General features: G+C 35.9%; 1 pseudogene; it reads left to right on the forward strand.

Annotated features, from left to right (window-relative positions):
* Positions 1 to 18887, forward strand: part of LOC129508667 (DNA-3-methyladenine glycosylase-like) — a 91954-nt pseudogene extending 73067 nt beyond the window's left edge.
* The last annotated feature ends 454 nt before the right edge of the window (positions 18888 to 19341 follow it).

Here is a 19341-nt window from a genome sequence, read left to right on the forward strand (position 1 = left end):
CCTCCCTTTCTTCATCATACACTAACATCCTTAGTTTCTGCTCACTGCTAGGTCTCATGACAAAGACATGTTTTAGGTATGTATTATGACACCTAGATCCAAGTAACAATTTCTGTTCCAGTTATCTGATGCTACTTTAACAGCGTACTTGTAGGCTAATACCCAATTTTTCTTACAGTATTCAAACTTTGAAGATAGTCTGATGGAGACTAATACTGGCTTTGGAATCACTATGATCTGGATACTCTTGTTTGAGAAATACACCTAATTTAGCAGATAAAAAGTATATGAGCAACCCAGGTGGCTCAGTGGTTTAGCGCTGCCTTCAGCCCAGGGCCTGATCCTGGTGACGCAGGATCAAGTCCCATGTTAGACTCCCTGCCTGGAGCTTGTTTCTCCCTCTGCCTGTGTCTCTGCGCCCCCCACCCCCTCTGTGTGTGTGTGTGTGTGTCTCTCCTGAATAAATAAATAAAATCTTTTTTAAAAAACTATATATTTCAGGGTCTCCTATTAAACTGCCTTTAGTTCAGAAGTAACTAAGTTGCCTCTGTGTAGAAGGAATATTTCCCTCTTTATTTTCTTTAGTTTCCCTGAAATTTGTCACAGAATTTCTTTTTAAATACACTTTACAAAAAGAAATAAGGTGTTCTTTCTTTTCTGATGAATAATTTATAAAAACTCTCTCAATGACATTTGATCAATAGAAAAAGAGTTTTTAATATTTTTTTTCTAACATAATAGATATATAACAGTCTGGCTGACAAATAAGCATCAACTGTGAGATGGCCTATCTACTAAATTCCATTGCTTTTTTGATGCTCCAAGTGTAAAGCAGGGCAGGAATACAACAGGTGGTCATTAACATAATTTCTGTCACTTATTTCTGTTGATATTCAGTCTATGAGGAGCACTAGAAATTTCACATTGAGACTTGAAGTTAGTTATTTTATTTTTAAATAATTAATTTTTTAGTATCAGTCAGAACTTAGCAGATGGCTTCTATAAATTAGTCTAGGGATGTAACATACACACAAAAACTTAAGTATGAAGATAAAGTCAGATGAAGTTTACCTCCCCAGCCATGAGTATAGGCTAAAATAACAAAAAAGAAAGCTAGAATCAGGCAAACAAATCTACATTCAGCTATAGTCTATGAGTGTTTTTTGTTTGTTGTTTGTCTAACAATTTAGACCGTGCTGTCATCTGAATTAAAAAGGAACAAATGATTTTAAAGAATTTGAACCACACTGAAACTTTGATAGTTTTTAATGATTTAATGACTTTTAGGGAAAATAGTGGTTTTTTTTCAGTGTAATAAAAGGGAATTTCATAGTGAGTTTAGAGTTCACACATCATAGAGTATGGAACTCCAGGTTAACACTTAAAGCTAGAGCTCTCTTTCTAAACATGGGAGTGTATAGGACGTGTAAGTATATTGTGAAAAGAAGATACCACTCAATTCCATTAGAGGCTTTGTTGTGAAAAATGAGTGCTGAACCCTAGGAACTTTGGTCATGAGAAGGTAATTGTAATGTGAGCCATGGGAGCTCCTTGGACATGGAGGAGAGCTTTAGCTTTGACCCCCTTTCAATCTATGGAAATTCTTGTAATGTTTGCTGTAGACCTCTCCTTGATGTTTGAGGATTTGATCAGATCTTCACTATATGAAACTCTCCCTGCCCATTTTTTCGTTTCTCTTCTCTTTTATTTCCACAATTTGTAGGTTTTCATTGCTGATAATAGCTTGGCCTGTTAAATCCTTCTTCCTCCTCCTTGATCTTTACTTTATTCCATGATAAACCTCCTGCATTCCTAACTCCATTTCAGCATCTGCTTTTGAGGAGAACTGAACACTATGGTTATGAGTAAGTAGAGCATGCTATGATAATATGAAGCAATAGCCACGAGAATCTCCTACTCAAAATGCCAAACTTGGTCACATGTATAAATTTCAATTGTTTCATTAGAACCATAGCACCTCAGATCTAGGAAAGGTCTTATAATTGTGCCTACCATATGTCTGATGCTTTAATTCCCTTGCCCTTCTGAGAAGTTGTATAAGATGTGTTCCTGGGGTTTATCTTTCATACTGAGATAATTTAACTAATATAAATTCAACCTTCTATTGTCTGCTTGCTTGTGGTTTTAATGCCTTATACCTAATTATTGCTCCTAGGATGGAAAGGAGTAAATATTTTACATTGACTGCTCCCACTGTTGTTAAATGGCATTTATTATGTCCACTCACAAAAAGCCTCCAGGCTTTTTGCTCTTTCAACAGTATTTCTCATGTGATAGTCTTGAGCACAGTGCCTGAATATTATTATTGCATATTTAATGAATTGATAATTGGAATTGAATTCCTTCAATGTCATAGTCTTTCTGTTAGGTAACCCAAATTTATCTTAAGACTTTTTCAGTTGTGAATTTTGGAACTAAATGAAAAACCTGGATATATATAAGCAATATATAGAAAAGGAACTTTAAGACTCATTTTTTTCTCAATAATATACATATGCTAGTGTCACATAGGCTTAATAGCTGCCATTTATTGAACACATATAATATGCTTAGAACATGCTAATTATATTACATATTAACTTATTTAATCTTCACCCTGTTTTGGAAGGTATATATGTATTTCACAGTTGAAGAAATTGAGGCCACAAAAGCATAACATATATTTAAATTCTCACAGCTAGGTAATGGGGGCACCAAGATTTGAAACCAAGTATGTCTAATCTCAAAGCTCGTGCTTTAGACCATTATGTCATCCCTGCGTATCTTTGGCAATCTCATTAGATGACTGACACATGTTCAGTTTGCTGTCAATTATATTTGTCTATTTCACAAGTGTTGTACACTGCTTCTTTCCTTTATGTAATTATTTTGTTTTGTTAAAATTTAACTTGCATAATACTGAGAAAATGGATTGAACCTATTTTCTGCCACTTCACTTGTTCGAAGATTTTGATTTACAGAATATATCTTACTCTGTCTCTCCGCCCCAAAACTGGGAATAAGAAGACTGATACTCATCTCTAGGCCTGGGCAAGGCCAAGATATTAATCTGTTTTCTCCACTGATATATCTTAAGCACAAAGGATAGAGCTTGGTCCATTGCAAATGTTCAAAAAATAATTTTTGAGTAGATTACTATGATTAAAAGATATGTCTACTGTTCATGCTTAGCATAATACCTTGGATTAGCACAATACCTTTTATTCTTAATAAATGGTAGATATTAACTTGAATTTTGAAAATGTAAAAGACAACACACGTTGTCATTTTTAGATTATTCCTGTAATTTCAGCTTATTGGGATATTGTGATTTTTAATTTTTTTACTGCAACATTTATCATTGCTGCTATTTCTGTGTTACCTGATCATGCCTCTTAATTGGACCGGTCTTAGAAATTTCTGTAAGTTACAGAAATTTATAATAGATAGAAACTCTCCTGCAGGCTAGAAGTAGACTCTGAATTTAGGCTTCTATCTTGATGGCTATTTATTCTTTTAGACTTCTGGAGACTTATAACTGACACGGACCTGATATATCACCAATATTTTTAACCAAAAAGCCAGACAACTTTTAGCAAGTGATTACCCTTTCCTCACTGTCTCCCTCTTGACCATTTTCACCAGGTCCCTGAGTGTCAAAGAGCATCTGGTAGAAGACTGAAGATATGTCTCCTGAGATGTCTTTTGACCTCATTTGCCATTTGCAGTAAAGATTTATCAGCTCCAAATTGAAAGAAATAGGAATTGATTGTGAAGGCAAACGTCAGGCTTTCATTCTGAGAGGCCAAACCGCCTTAACTCCAAGAGAAAATTTTGTCCAAATGTTATAAAACACAAAGAAAAAGACCCAGATTGTTTTCTTACTATGTTGCTCATTCCAAATAACTAATAAAATAAAAAATTCTTTTCTTTTGATTTTCCTCCTTGATATTATTGATGCCTGTGCTAGTCACAAAATCTAATAGTCTTTTAATTGATCTTACTTTCCTATTATCTCATCATAAAAAAATTGTCCCAAACTTTACCAATGGCATTAGAATCTCATTTTAAAAAGCCAATACAGAAACATTATTAAATAATTTAGACTGGCTCCATGCATTTATCTTCTCTTCTGTTTCAGCCTTACTAAAATAGAAAAGAATGAAGAAAATTAGCCAGGACAAAGGCAGTGGTAGATGAGACAAGACCATTAGATTGAAATGATTTTCAGAAGACAAATAGGTGGAGTAGTCATAAGAAGTCAGAGAGCAGAAAAAGTTAAAGGCTAAGAATTGTCAATAATTTCCAGTGGAACTCAAGTTATCAGAATCCCTGAGAAAACAGGTGAAGAAGAGTGCTGAAATAACTGAAATTGGTTGAAAATTCATATACAAAAGGCTGAGACATTCAGACCCCAACCTGCATTCTAAGGCTTAGCCAGGCAATTATAACCATCCCATCTCTAGAACAAGATAAAATTAAATTCTTTGTAGAAATTGAACCAGTAAGTCTCTTCATACTGGAAAATGAGGTCTAGTGGAGTACTGATGTGAGAGGCTGGACTGTAAACCAGAGAATTTAGGAGTGAGGTTACCTCAGATCAGGTTACGTGGTAACTTCATGGTTTGTTGTTAAGTGTCCAGTTTCCAGTAAGTCTCAGAAGAGGCCAAAACTTTTTTTCAAAAGGAAAGTATTTAGCCACAGGGAGAGGCAGGGATTGGCTTCAACCTACATGGGCCTGCCAAAGTTTCCAAATACCATCTCTCAATGCCACTGACACTTCAAGTACTATCAAATCTGCTGGATCACCTAGTGAAGTGTCAGAGCCTCCTCTTGCTCTGGTCTCACTCAAAACTAGCAGCTTTTTGGATCACTTGGTAATGGGACAGAGTACAAAACTCAGTGATGAATAAGTTGCCTCCAAAATCATCCTTTCCTTTCATCACTTTCTCCAATGCAGTGAAGAACCAGCCAGTCTCATGATACTCGTTAATTGGAAAATTTTTTTCTAAGATATCAAATGCATGGACATGAAAAACCTTACCTTTTATAAATATTTTATTTGGAGTAGTCAATGACAACATTTTGTGCATATCTATTATCACACCATGGACTACCAGCATTGTCTTTATTATGGAAATAGAATTATTAGTTTCTTTCAATATAATCAGATTGGAGAAGCAATTCCAGAAAATACAGAACCAATTCAGACAATTCCCAGATAGATATAGATAGATGATAGAGAATACACACACACACACACACACACACACACACATTGAGAAAAGGCAAGAAATAGAGGGGAAATTTGTTGCAGATAATTGGCTCACAAGGGGGCCTGGAAAGTCTGATATTTGTAGGGCAGACCAGCAGTCTGGAAACTCTTATGCAGTAGCTTAAGCTGCAGTCCACAGGCAGAATTTCCTTTTTCCTTAGGGAAACCCCATTTTTTGCTCTTAAGGTCTTCGATTAGTTAAATCTCCCCCAGATTATGGAGGATAATCCCCCTTACTTCAGATAACTGATTCTAGATGTTAATTACTCTACAAAACACCTTCCCAGCAATACTTAGTGTTGACTAAACTGGTGGATACTATAGTCTAGGCTAGACAACACATAAAACTAATCATCACAAGAAATAAAATGATGACAATATTACAGAAAAGATAAAAGAGTGGCATATAGAGCTAGAGTATTCAAACATCCTAATGTTTATTTTATTTGTATGTGGTAAAGCAAAAATCAACATTTAGATTGGAAAAAGTTAAAAATTCTTAAATTCTTGTAATCTAAAGTAACCAGTAACTAAATAGTAAAAGAAGGTATAACTAGTATGCTTATAGTGGGGGGATACAAAATAATAATAAAATAATGGACTCACCTAAATTAAAGAAAGAATGGCATAAAAAAACATAAAATAAGTAACTCAATGAGCAAATAGTAACATGCAGAAATAATTTTAAATATATCTGTAAATGTAAAGGATTAGATTTTCAAATTAAAATTAAAGAGTATGAACCTGCATAAAAATATGATTTTATAGGAGTCATCTTAAAAATAAGAAGAGTGAAAAGAGAAAGATGGAAAAGGGTACATCATTTGATATCAAAACAAAAGTTGGCATAGTTTTATTAATATTAGCCCAAGCAGACTTTGAGGTAAGAAACATTAATAAAAATTAAGAGTATACAATGGGAGAAAGACAGTCTCTTCAAAAAAAGGCTTGGAAAAACTGGACAGCTACATGCAAAAGAATTAAAACTGGACCATTTTCTTACATCATGCATAAAAATAAACTCAAAATAGATTAAAGACCTAACTGTGAGACCTGAAACCATAAAATTCCTAGAAAAAAAATACAGGCAACAATTTCCTTGACATAATCTGTAAAAACATTTTTCTAGATATGTCCCCTTTGGCAAAGGAAACAAAAGCAAAATTAAACTACTGGGATTACATCAAAATAAGCTTCTGCACATGAAAGAATCCATCAACAAAACAAAAGGGCAACCTATTGAACAGGAGGAGATATTTGTAAATGGCATATGCAGTAAAGAGTTATAATCCAAAATAAATAAAGAACTGATGAAACCCAATGCCAACCCCCTAATATAATCCAATTAAAACATGGGCAAAGGACCTGAATAAACATTTTTTGAAAGAAGACATACAGATGGCCAACAGACATATGAAAAGATGCTCAACATCACTCATCCTCAGGGAAAGGCAAATCAAAACCACAATGAGATATTACTTTACATCTGTCAGAATGATTAGTATCAAAAACACAAGAAATAACAAGTGTCATTAAGGATGTGAAGAAAAGGGAACCCTTGTGCCCTATTGGTAGGAATGCAAACTACTATAGAAACTAGGGAAGCAAATGGAAAATATACTGTTTCTAAAGGTATGTATGCACCCAATAGTATACCTTCAAAATACATACAGTAAAACTTGACTGAACCAAGGAAAAATAAGCCCATATGAGAGTAGCATATGATAATATACTTTGTTCAAAATAGCTGTTTAAAAAGAGGATCAGAGGAGCACTGGGGGGGCTCAGTCCACTCAGTTAAGTCCAAGTGTTGATTTTGGTTCAGGTCATGATCTCAGGGTTATGAGACTGAACCCCTCATTGGGCTCCACACTGGATGTGGAGCCTGCCTGAGATTCCCTCTCTGCCTCTCACTCTGCCCACCACCCCTCTCTACCTCTTTAAAAAAATAAAATAAAAATAAATAAAAAATAAAAAGTATCAGAAATGAATAAGGATATAGAAAAATCTAAAAAGTACAATAATAGTTCTTGGCCTATTTGATCTTTGTAGAATATTGCCCCCAACAAGTAGAGACTAATACATTTACCAAAATTAATCCAACACTTGGTCACAAAATGAGGTTCAATAAATTCCACAGAATATAAATGGAACACAATGGAATTAAGGTGAAGATGAATAATAATGATAAATCCTGGAGGCATTTTCACTTTCAACTGGACATGGAAGTCATTATTCCAACAAGAAAAAGCTGATAAACAATGGTTTTTCCATCAGAGAACTGAGGTCACAGGGCAAACTGCTACCAAGAAATTTAGAGAGACAGGTGAATGCAGAGTCCCAGCTGATATCTGCTTACCTAAAACAGAAGTCACCAGAGGTGTACACTGTAAAAACATTCACATAATAATTTTGATGAACTGCTGAAGCCTGAGTGTTGGGGAGTATGAGAGTAAGGGATACATGGGAGACATGCTTTTGTCCATTTTACCTCCAATAGCCCCACCAAATTCTCACAGTGAAAATCTGAGAAAAATTCCCCTTTGGTTCTAGCAGGAAGAGGAAAGGAATCGAGATGACTGTAAAATAGACTCGAAGTGTTATCCATGACAAAGTCCTAAGACTCAAGATTAAAGACTTTACTAACCCGTATACCACCTAGAGGAAGGGATTTCCTCCTGCTTCCGCTACCCTCAAGTCTTCCTGTATTACATAATGAATAGGGAAGCTATATTTCTGGAGAAACATTTTATGAGGTTATAGCCTAGAGATATAGACCCTGAGATTTAATCATAAGATAATAGAGTATTTTCTCTGGCCCATACTTTTTCATTGAACCAACAAGGACCTGTATAACAATAGACTCGAAGTGTTATCCATGACAAAGTCCTAAGACTCAAGATTAAAGACTTTACTAACCCGTATACCACCTAGAGGAAGGGATTTCCTCCTGCTTCCGGTACCCTCAAGTCTTCCTGTATTACATAATGAATAGGGAAGCTATATTTCTGGAGAAACATTTTATGAGGTTATAGCCTAGAGATATAGACCCTGAGATTTAATCATAAGATAATAGAGTATTTTCTCTGGCCCATACTTTTTCATTGAACCAACAAGGACCTGTATAACAATAGAGAGCTACAACAGAAAGAGCCATAGGACATAAGAGTATCTCTGAAGAGGGAGCATACTTAGGGATAATGAAAATCGAGAAAGGGGGGATAAAAATGATACTAGAGAAATTTGAAATCTTTGGCACCTACAATTAGAACAGACATTAAACAGAACTCATTAACCCTAGTCAGGTGAATGTAAATTCTTACAATAAAGGGCAATTTACCTCAATCCTTATTACTCAATACATCCTGTCTAGCTTCCAAGAAAAATTTCAAGACATACCAAAGGGTTAGAAGAAAAAACAGATTGAAGAGACAAATAAAGCATCCAAAACAGACTCAGATATGACACAGATTTTGGACAGAGAACTTAAAATAACTATGATTAATATGTAAGGGCTCTAGTGAAAAAGTAGTTTATCATGCAATAGCAACAGATGGTTAATGTAAGCAGATATAGAAACTAAGAATCAAAAGAAAATAAAGTAAAAAACAGCAATAGAAATAAAGAATGTCTTAAAAGAGCTCATCATTACACTGCATCTGGCTAAGGAAAGAATCAATGAACTTTAAGATAGGTCAGTAAAAGTACCCAACTAAAATGCAATAAGAAAAAAACTGAAACCAAAAAACAAACAGAAAAGACTGTAGAAGATATGCAACACAGCTCAAAAGGTTAAACTCTAAACTTACACAGAATCAGAGCACCAGAAAGAGAGCAAGAAAAGTATAGAACAGGATGCCTGGGTGGCTCTGTGGTTGAGCATCTGCCTTTAGCTCAGGGCATGATCCCAGGATCCTGGGATCAAGTCCCACATCAGGCTCCCTGTAGGGAGCCTGCTTCTCCCTCTGCCTATGTCTCTGCCTCTCTGTGTCTCTCATGAATAAGTAAATAAAATATTGAAAAAAGAGAAAAGTATAGAACAGAGGGCATTTTTGAAGTATAATGGCTGAGAACTTTTCAAAATGTATGCAGACACCAAATCACAGATCCAGGACAGTCAAAGAACAATGAGCAGGGTAAAAGAAGAAGGAAGGAAGGAAGGAAGGAAGGAAGGAAGGAAGGAAGGAAGGAAGGAAGGAGAGAAGAAGGAAAGGAAAGTATATCTAGGCATATCATATTCAAACTGCAGAAAATCAAAGACAAAGAGAACATCTTGAAAGAAGCAAAACAAAACCCTTAATTTAGGGGAGAAAATTTATCAGAAACCATGAAATCAACATCCTCTTCCTTCTAACTGGAACAGCTATCCTTTACCCAAATCCCCTGTACTTAGTCCTGCTTCATGTTTCTGCTCTATTATCACAGTATTAAGAATCCTTCCAATGACAGCTCTACTTAAAAACACAATACTTTATCCCTCATTGCCCCAAGCTCAAACACTCTGTTTTCCCATTCCAACCTTTATTTTTCATTTGAACTTATCTCAACTTATCATGTTATATATTTTTATATAATATATTGTTTATGGTTTTTCTATGGAAGAGAAGCTCAATAAGGACAAGGATTTTTATGTTTTGTTCACTCCTATATCCTAGAATACTGCCTGACATATAGCAGATATTAAAAAATTTATTAAATAATTGATTTAATTCTCTGGAACAGCTGGAAATAAAAGGGTAGCATATTCAACACTGATGATAGTAATTATAATATAAATTGTTTAATGCTTAATTAGTCCAGGCCCATGAACTAAGAATTTTTTATGCATTTTATCACTTAATTCTGAAAATAGCACAAAGAGGTAGAGGTCATGCCAGGTGGATCTTCTCAGTACCATGGGTCAGATACATTTCATGTCACATTACATGGGTTAGGGAACAGCTTGTTCAAATAACCAAGAGTCAGCAGGCACAGATCATATAGTTCCCCAATCTTCCCATTATCACGTGCCATAGCCAAGAGTTTTGTAGATTCTGATTTGGTGAATCCCCTCTTTCCACACTGAATGTGGAATCCTCCTCCCAAAAATATGAGGAAGTGGCTTCATCAGTGGGGAAATACATAGGGTATTTGTTACTTGAAAGTCTGGATTTGGGACGTCAATTCTTTAACAAGTTTTCTGGAAAAGATAGCTGCCCTCCTGTGAGAGACTTTAAGACCATGAGGGCCCTTGGAAGTTATAAACAGTCTCGAATATCCCTGATATGGGAAAAGGCTTCAAGAAGTTGAGCTTCAGTGCTTTTCTTCAGACTGGGAATGGAATGTCCGTGCCTCACTCTCCTGTGCAGATTTATTGAGATGCCATCCCAGGAATAGAAGGAGAAGTCATATTGTGACACAGTTGCAACAGAGCCCTCAGGAGATCCATGGCAAGCTCTGAAGCTGGCACATCCCTTCAGAGATGTCTCAAATTGAGACTGGGTCGGTCTGAGCTTTTGTATACTCAAAGTGACCATTCATTGGACTCAAGAATAGGCACAGATTTGCATAAGGAAGCACTCTTAGTCGAGAGCAATTCTCCAAGAGGGATTGGTCTGAGAATTGTCAACAGCTAATTTGCAACTGGAAAAATAAATACCTCAGTGACAAAGTCAGAGGATTTGTCCAGTGTGCCACAGTATACACAATAGTCTCTGTTGCTCTTCTTAATCAAAACGTGTCACCAGGATTTATGATCCTAACAACTCATGGTTGATTCTCTAATCCCTTGGTGCAATGAGAATTTAAAATACGAGCAACTAGAAAAGCAATTACACAGAAAAAGAAATCAAGACTGTAAAAGGTGTATCTTTGTTGAATAATAAACAATAAACACATTTGGGAACATTTTTATAATATAATGCTTCCAATAAGTCAAAACACACAAAATTTTAGGGAGAATTATAAATATTTGGAACCAAAAAGAAATACTAAAAACTGAAAAGCAATATACAAATAGCAATTTATTCATTGCTTAAGGTAGAGGGTAAATTATAATCTGTTGTATTAAAGTGATTTGTCATTAGAAAGGAATTAGTAAGGAAATTGCTATTAAAACAATCTCTTCAGTTACACAAACTAAATTATTGTGGTGTGATTAATTTGTGTAGGCAAGAATCTTAAGCAAAACTGTGGGAATTGAACCATTGAGTTATATATCAAAATGACTAAATTGTTACAGAAAAAAAGCATGTAAAGCTGGTTTATTATTACTATCATGCTACTAATTCATGGAACACCAGATTATACTTGGAAGCTATTTGATTTAGTGACATTAAAAAAGTGACTTAATTCTCTCCTCTTCAGTTCCACTTTTTCCATTTTTATTTATTTTATTTTTAAAAAAGATTTTATTTATTTATTCATGAGAGAAACATGAGAGAAAAAAAGAGAAAAACATTTTATTTATTAATTCTCTCATGAAACATGAGAGAAACAGAGAGAGCGAGGCAAAGAAACAAAGCAGAGGAAGAAGCAGGTTCCATGCAGGGAACCCAACATGGGACTTGATCCTGGGTCTCCAGGATCACACCCTGGGCTGAAGGCAGCGCTAAACCGATGAGCCACCCAGGCTGCCCACTTTTTTCCATTTTAAATACCAACATCTTTTTTTCCTATTGAACAATCTAAAGACTTTGAAAATTGACTAGCAATAAAGAAATGTAAAATGATAGTAGGAGTAATACATTTTAGATACTTCATAATGTTGACAGCTGGAAAACTCTATTAAGTGTGATGTATTGTTGAAACTAATTTTTTTAAAGGCTGTTTTTTTTTTTTTAAGAGAAATTTTAGGTCCACAGAAATATTAAGAGGAAGGGTACAGATAGTTTCCATATACCCCCTTGGCTCACACGAGCACAGCTTCTCCCATTATCAGCATTTCCCACCGGAGTGGTACATTTGTTACAGTTAACGAACCTACATTGAATCATAACAATCACCTAAAGAAACTAACTTTTCATTTCAAAGAAACATTTGAGTCATATGTGAAGCTACATGAATTATTTAATCTTTCTGAATGGTAATTTTTTGCATATGCAAAATGGGGACAATATTTTTTCTTGCAGAACTAAGATGAAGAGATAATACCAGTGAGAAGCACATTTTCTTCTAAAAAAATACTACACAGTTGTATCAAGATCACTGTCATGACTTTTTCCATCACACTATCCCACAATCATCATCATCACCATTCTTGTCACCTTCAACATGATGATATCATATCACCATCACTGTGCTCCCTCAAATATGTAAGAAACAGAGAGTGCCAAATTTTACTTTATGCAATCAAACTGTAAGTCTCCTTTTGTCTAATTGGAGGCAAAGATGTCAAGGCAGATGGCTATAAGTTAATAAACAAATAACCATCAAATAAATGTTTTGGAGTGACCAAAAATTAGGTATAGAGCAAAAGTTTGTAAACAAGGCAAGATGAGCCTGACCTGGATTTTTTAAATGTAGGAAAAAAACTAATAAATAGTAATTCTATTATGATTTTAAAATAATTACTAATACCGTATTTGGAGTAATTAAAAATTACTGACAAGCCAGTAGAACTATTTGTAATGGCTACGCCATCCAAGAGAAACATCTAGTTCTGTTATCTATAAAAGAGAATCCTTTTATCTCAAAGATATCTCAATAAGTTTTTTCAGGATTCTCAGAAATATTTTTCAACATTTGATATGTCAAGCAACTTTTTACAAACAGGCTTTTTGCTAACATCTGAAGTCCTTATCTCAATGAAGGGCACAAACACATTAACCCCGGTATTTCTGAGAGCTGCAATGCCTAAAAGATATCTAATTCCCCTTGCATGTATCTAGTAGCTAGTCTCTAAGATGTCCCCCAATGATTCATGCCCTTGTAAATGCCATACTGAGTCAGTGTGGTCTCTGTCTCTGTGTAATCAACAAATGTGGCATAAGTGAAGATGTGTGATTTCTGAAGGTAAGCTACAAAATGCACTAGTTTTTTTGGGTTCTCCTGTTGGGGCAGCGTGCTCCTAAGCTATGAAGAAATGGAATCAGTCCCATGGAAGGACCCAGCTGGAGAAGAGCCACTACCCCTAGCCAACAGGTAGTACCAACTTGCCAGCCATCTGAGTGGGGTACCTCAAAAGTTGATTCTTTAGACTTATTCAAGCCTTCAAATGATGTAGTCCTGGCTAACACCTAACTGCAATTGCTTGGGAGACCTGCAAGTAATAAATTTTCACCTCTGCCTTTTCTGTGTTCTGACCCACCAAATCCATGTTCACAATAAATGGTTGTATTATACCACTTATTGGGGTGGGGGCGGGTAATTGCTTGCACAGCATTAAATACCTGGGAGATCAGACCATACTTTTTTCAATTCCAAAGGAAAATGTTCTATTACTTTATTGCTTTACTTGAGAGGTTAACAAGTATTTTGGGTGTGTATATGTGTGTCCATGTCTATGTGTTTGAGAAATAGAACACACGTGTACTGTTTATGAAAATTGTGGTGGCGCAGCGGTTTAGCGCCGCCTGCAGCCCAGGGTGTGATCCTGGAGTCCCACGTCCGGCTCCCAGCATGGAGCCTGCTTCTCCCTCTGCCTGTGTCTCTGCCTCTCTCTCTGTGTCTCTCATGAATAAATAAATAAAATCGGGGATCCCTGGGTGGCACAGTGGTTTAGCGCCTGCCTTTGGCCCAGGGCGCGGTCTTGGAGACCCGGGATCGAGTCCCACGTTGGGCTCCCGGTGCATGGAGCCTGCTTCTCCCTCTGTCTGTGTCTCTGCCTCTCTCTCTCTGTGTGTGTGTGACTATCATAAATAAATAATTAAAAATAAATAAATAAATAAAATCTTTAAAAAAAAAGAATCTAAGGTGTCTTCTCAAAAGTAATTAAAAAAAAAAACCTATGAGAGATTAGAGCTTTTTTAATGAGGAAAAAAAAATTACCTATCCACCAACATCTGTTTTCCTCTTTCACAGAATATGATTTCAGCTAGGAAGTGGCTTTGAATACAGATGCCACATGTCTTATCAGACTTTGATGGCTTATTGTGATCTCTGTCTGGATCCCTGCCAGGATCCCTGTGATCCCTGTAATTCACTCCTCTGAATTACTCCAGGTGGGAGAGATGCCCATTAATCAGGGATAAATACTTTGGACTTCTATGAGTGTGATGGTAATTTCATTGTGTGAATTTCATTGCTATTTGGAGACTATTTGTTTAGCAGACTTAGTGTACTAGGACAAATATATCTGAATTCATAAAAATAAATTATTTTTTTGGTTTATCTTCTGTGCTCTTATGTCACTTGCTATATTCATGCAGCTTGAACGTTCCTTAAGAATCCCATCCCATTAATAAAATCCAAAGCTTGTCACTGGTTACTCTCTATATATATTTTTAGATTAAAATAAGGAAATTTTTAAAATTAAAGCACATTGTGATTGAAATTTATAAGTAATATTTTAAAAGCTTAAGAAAGTAGAATATAAAATAACTATGAAAATTTACCTTTTCTTAAGATTGATTTTATAGATCAATATAAAGGGTTCATATTGGAAATCGAGACCAGTAAATTCCACATATTTATTTCCCCATGATTAAAAAAAAAGATATTTTTTCCTTAAAAAGAACCTATATGTGAAAATATTATACATTTTGTGTACATTTTTTATATACCAGTGCAAAATTGCATTTCTGATTTATGAACATAAGATCAACATACTTCAACTAATGAGAACTTGCCCCAATGACTCACACACAAAGAAAACTGAATAAAAATGGAAAACAATACCATAGATTGAATTAAATATACTCAAGTACTTAAGGTTTTAAAAAATCACTTTGAATCAGAATTTCAAAAACTAATAATGGGAAGAACTATAAGGAGAATAAGACTGAACACAGAAAGGAAATGGCAGAAAAAAACCAAAATTATCTCAATAATGAAGACTAAATTGTGAGTTACCCTAGGAAGAATATACTCAAATATGAACTTAATTTGAGACATTTAAAAAGATAGGGAAATAACCAAGAGAACTATAATGAAATAAAAATAGAAGTCAAAACAGGAAAAAATGGGGTGAAATTGAAGAGAGGCAAAGAAAAGAAATAATATTCACAATGGCTATCCCAGAAAAAAAGAAACAAAACAAGGGTAAAGAACTAATATCAAAACTAATAAGCGAAGACACATTTACAAAAATAAAAGAAGACCTATATAAATACATGTTGAAAGGGTATGCCTGGTATTTCGAAAAATGGACTTAGAACAATCAACACCAGGACATACACTAGTGAGACTATTATGCTTCAACGATTAAAAAAAAAAAAAGGCAAGGTTTCTAAGCCAAAAATCAATCAATTAATCAATCAATCTATCTATCAAATAACAAAGGCTAAGGGCAACAATAGAGCAGCTTTCAAAAAACTACCCAGTGGAAGAAAATGTGAACCAAGGCAAGGATATTACACCTGGGCAAGCTATCCAGTAAGTACCAAGGCTGTAGAAAACATTATTAAACATACAAAGACTTAGGAATTCTGTATCTAATTGCCTTTCTTGAGGAATCTTTTAGAGGATGAACTTAATAGTTGACTCAAAGAGCTTCAGTAAATTAGATGATGAAAATTTAATATATATATGAATGGAAAACTAAGAATTAAGCAGGATAGGGACAAATGTGGAAGATGGATCTATAAATTGTGTCTGATGTGACAGTAGAAATAACACAAGTGAAATGAGAAGAGAGGTCGGTGGAAGAAGGTGGTCTCTAGCTTCATTGTCATAGAGCCAAGAGGCAGAGTTAAAGGACATTGTTAAATGCTGACAAATAAGGTAACTAAATATAAATAAGAAATCAGGGGATTAAAAGGATTTTTTAAAGTGTTAAGTTCAAAGTCATCCATTGGAACAATATTACTAATATGCTAAAATACAAAAATAAATAAGTAATTGAATAAAGCACAAGGAGTACATATCATGCAGAGAAAAACTATGACAAAATACAGCATAAGGTATATAATTGGAAAATAATATGATAGTTGAGGCCAAATATAATTAATCATATTAACATACAAATGAGCTTAATTCACCTATTAAGGAAATAATTATTAATTTAGTTTACAAAGCAGAACTCAAATCTTTGATCTGAAAAAGAGATATCCTAAAATAAGTGAGTCCTAAAGACTTACTATAAAGAGATGAACAAAGTCATGACAGTCAAATAAAAACAAGAAATCCCAGGTCGTGATCCTGATATCAGAAAAATTATAATTTAATAAAATGCATTAAGTAGTACAAATAAATACACTCTTAAGCTAAAAGCCGTAATTCAAATTAAATATAGCAATATAAATATTTATTTATAAAATAACACACCAAATACATGCACCAAAGAAAAACTACATGAAAAGCAAAGAGATAATGTATAGAAAAACACTAATTTTCAAGATAGAATAAGCAGCCAAATAAATATTAGGAAAATATAATTAGTAATCACAAAGAGGGATATATATCAAGTTGTATACTCCAATCATAGAGAATTTAACAACTTGTTAAGTAATCAGGGACTTTTTTTCCAAAATTAATTTTATGTGTGATTCCAAAGAAACCAGCATTAACTTCCATAAAATTGCAATATTGTAAATATTGTGATCCCTCAGATCACTATTCAATAAAGCTATGAATTACTTTAAAATAGCAACAAAAAACACGTTTTCATTTTGAAATTTTGAACCTTTCTATTGAAGAAAGGATAAGCACAAACTAAAAGAAAATTTCAAAAGGAACAGAATACAAAATTAAAAAGGAAAAATTACTTTAGACACAGCAGTAATTTGAAAAATAATAAGTATTATATATAACCATATGCCATATTTGGAAGCCTAGTGAAAGTAGATAAATTTACCAAATATATAATATTATAATATTCACACATAATTTTCACAATGCTAGAGAAAATAATTAATAAACTTTAATATATATATATGATTAACAAGTTTATTATCAAATTACGATTGCACTTAACAAGTTTACTTGTTCAACAAAATCTGTAGCAAACAATATCTTCAATGAGGAAGTTTTAGAAACATTCACTTTAATTTTTGGAAAAAGATGAAAACCTACCCTATCATTAATAATGGAGGTTCTGTTCAATGTTGTAAGGAAAGAAAAAACAAAGAAATATAAGAAGAAGAAGAAGAAAGTGTTATTACCTATGGAAGGCAGAATAAAGGGCTTGGGAAATAAGGATAAAAAGGAATACAAACATCCATGCATGCTTCTGTGCATACACATATGCATGCATACAAACTCATATGTAGGTGTATACATGCATAAACAACCAAAACAAGGAAGAAAGGACTCATGGACTAAATGGCTACATGGACTAATGATGACAGTGTGCTATCAAGTGAAGAGTTGATAACACCGCTATATACTGAGTATAAAAATTAACAAATGAATCACCCAATTCCAAAATAATCTGATACTAAAAAAGGAAAAAGTAATCCAAACGTAAATGTAAAACATTCATTCTACACTCAGATAAAATTCACTTTTGATTATTTTTTGAAGGATCAAAATAAAATATTGGCATCTGCCCTTAATCTAGATAACTTGCCAAACCATCTTGCAGTTTCTTGGCAGGCTAGCAGTCATAGTATGCAAATTTCTTTGTATTTTAAACAAGTTTTCTTCATTTGTTTATATTTCAGCTCGATTTGCCAACATATAGTATTATACCCAGTGCTCATCCCATCAAGTGCCCTCCACAGTGACTGTCACCCAATTACGGGCCAAAAAAGGCAGCGAGTGTTAGAGGCAGACCGTGAGAGCCCCCGTGGCAGGGCCCAGACGCCGTCCCCTGGGGAGCCCTGCTTGGGGCCGCCAGCGACCCTGGGCCCGCAGCGCAGCATCTATTTCTCCGGCCCAAAGAGCCACTCTGTGCAGCTGGGATCGGACTTCTTTGACCAGCCTGCAGTCCCCCTGGCGCGGGCATTTCTGGGACAGGCCCTAGTCTGGCGACTTGACGATGGCACAGAGCTCCATGGCCGCACTGTGGAGACAGAGGCATATCTGGGGCCAGAGGATGAAGCTGCCCACTCTGGGGGTGGCCGGCAGATCCCCCGCAACCGTGGCATGGTCATGAAGCCAGTTACTCTGTATGTGTACATCATCTATGGCATGTACTTCTGCATGAACGTCTCCAGCCAAGGGGATGGGGCGTGCGTCCTCCTGCGAGCGCTGAGCCCCTGGGGCCTGGAGACCACGCGGCAGCCCCGCAGCACCCTCCGCAAGGGCGCCACGGGCCGAGCCGCAAGGACCGCGAGCTGTGCAGCGGCCCCTCCAAGCTGTGCCAGGCCCTGGCCATCGACAAGAGCTTCGACCAGCGGGACCTGGCCGAGGACGGAGCGGTGTGGCTGGAGCGCAGTCCGCCGGGCGGGGCGACCCATCCGTGGTGGCAGCAGCCAGAGTGGGCGTTGGACACGCGGGAGAGTGGGCCCGGAAGCTCCTGCGCTTTTACCTACGGGGCAGCCCCTGGGTCAGCGTGGTAGACAGAGCCGGGGAGCAGAACGCACAGGCCTGAGCGACGGCCTCCTCCAACCAGGCTTTTTAATTTTTTAACAACCAAATAAACACTTTATGTCTAGAAAACAAACAAACAAAAAAAAAAACACCCTTCTGCAACCCTTTGTTTCCCAGAGTTAAGGGTCTCTCATAGTTTGTCTCCCTCTCTAATTTTCCCCACTCAGTTCCCCGCCTTTCCCTTATAATCCCTTGCGCTATTTCTTATATTCCCCATATGAGTGAAACCATATGATGATTGTCCTTCTCCGATTGACTGACTTCACTCAGCATAATACCCTCCAGTTCCATCCACATCAGAGAAAATGGTGGGTATTTGTCTCTTGTGATGGCTGAGTTATATACATAGACATATACATATATACGTAGACCACATCTTTATCCATTCATCTCTCGATGGACACCGAGGCTCCTTCCACAGTTTGGCTATTGTGGACGTTGCTGCTATAAACATT

This window comes from Nyctereutes procyonoides, unplaced genomic scaffold, assembly GCF_905146905.1.
Source record: "Nyctereutes procyonoides isolate TBG_1078 unplaced genomic scaffold, NYPRO_anot_genome, whole genome shotgun sequence".
NCBI lineage: Eukaryota > Metazoa > Chordata > Mammalia > Carnivora > Canidae > Nyctereutes > Nyctereutes procyonoides.